Source organism: Festucalex cinctus, chromosome 7 (assembly GCF_051991245.1).
Source record: "Festucalex cinctus isolate MCC-2025b chromosome 7, RoL_Fcin_1.0, whole genome shotgun sequence".
NCBI classification, from domain to species: Eukaryota; Metazoa; Chordata; class Actinopteri; order Syngnathiformes; family Syngnathidae; genus Festucalex; species Festucalex cinctus.
Genome location: NC_135417.1, coordinates 21,489,208 through 21,491,083, shown reverse-complemented (window position 1 = coordinate 21,491,083; position 1,876 = coordinate 21,489,208).

The window sequence follows — 1,876 nt, the reverse complement described above, 5'->3', positions numbered from 1 at the left end:
ATTTATTTATCAATCATTGATGACACACACGATACAATCAGAAGAACTAAACCAGACACAACATAAATTTCAACTCTTGGTGGGAATGGATGAGAAAATTCATCATTCTAGCCTTAACACTTTGCATAATGTTGGCACACTCATTTTTGGATAACATTTGAATATGTGCTATATCCGAACTGTATATTTCATTTAGACTGTGTGTCTGTTTGATGATGCTTATAGGTTTAATGTGGTGTAATAACCTTATTTATTCATTGATTGAATTTTTATTTATTATTATTATTATTATTATTAATTCAATCTCTAGTGTAATAATCTTATTTATTTATTGACTGAATTATTTTTTATTATATTATCTGTTCTTATTGCTGCTGGATATGTAAATTTCCCAGAGGGAGCCATGCCAAAGGGATCAATAAAGTCAAGTCTAAGTCTAATGTGTGGGTTTAGCATTTTTCATTTGTGATAATTGCAACATCTGTCCTGGAAATGTACACTTTGCTGGAGACCCAAAAATGCCACAATAGCTTGTGTTATGATTGTGATATGCAGTACATATTAATGTATGTCTGAGTTGAGCAATTAACATCCATGTGCCTCTTTATACACAAAAGGTTGTATTAATAAATTTGAAAAAAAAAAAGTTATTGTGAAAGCCATTTCAATGTAAATGTTAAAGTTTCATTCAGAGATCACATTGTTCACTCGATAAGACGGCAAAGAATTTCCCAGGATGTGCGGTTTAATTTCAGAGAGGAAACGTGGTGGTAAATGTACCTGCTCTGTGCAGCTGCGCTCTGATGGGATGTGATGGTGATGAGCTACATCTCACATGTTTAATAGTTCACAGCAGCTCTGCAGCATCTGTTCAATATCTGTCGAAGGGCGGGAGTGCGTTTCCAGGGCCAATATGTGCAGAAGCAATAGGAGCGGATGCAATACTTTGCCCGAGATTAATCAGATTCAGGGCTATAACCTTGCAATCTTGGATGTCTGAAGAGATTTGGATTCAGAGTTGCACTTCAAACCACCCTGAGGTTGAAAAAAAAAAGGAAAGTCATTTGCGAACGCATCTGGATTCATTGGCAAAGTGGTCTAAGTGGTGGAGTCTGTTCCATCAGCAGGCCTTTGCCAAGCCCCTCCACCCAGACCTCTTTCCTCTCCAACCTCAACCATCGTCTATTTATCATTGGATCTCCAACGCATATTCAGACATCAAAGGATGAGCGCCTGCGAGAGGCTTTTTAGATTTTGTGGAATTGTGACATTTCTGGAAACATTTAGCCTGTCATAGTTGTTGCTACTCTTTAAAGAACGCCAAGAGGAATGGATTAATGTTACTTCTTTAACAAACATTCTTCCGGTATGTCCTCTCTTCCTTCCAAACATGGTGACTCCCTAAATCTCCTGTGATCACACACAAAGATCACTCACTATAGCGCTGCATTAAGTCAGTTAATCAGTTTAAGATGTGTATGTATCAACAACAAAATATTCCCCACATTGGCCACAATTGCAGTTTGATAAGTATCAGTGTATGATTGATTTATTTATTCATTTATTTATTTATTTATTCCATTTTAGTATTTCAGTAAAACAAAATATACATAAAACTATGAATAATGATCTTGAGCGTGATACTCCCCTTCAGAAAATTCACGACATATCTTGACATATTATCCTGTGATTTACAAGTAATCAGAAAATGATTCTACTCTCCAAGATTACACTTGGACAAGGATCAGCACTGACATTGGCACACTGTAACCGCTGGATATTTTTAATCAAAATCCTGTTGAATTGGATTACATCCAAGCCACAGTTCCATGATTGCCACATGAAACAAAACTATTGCTAACATGAAGGGGGAAAA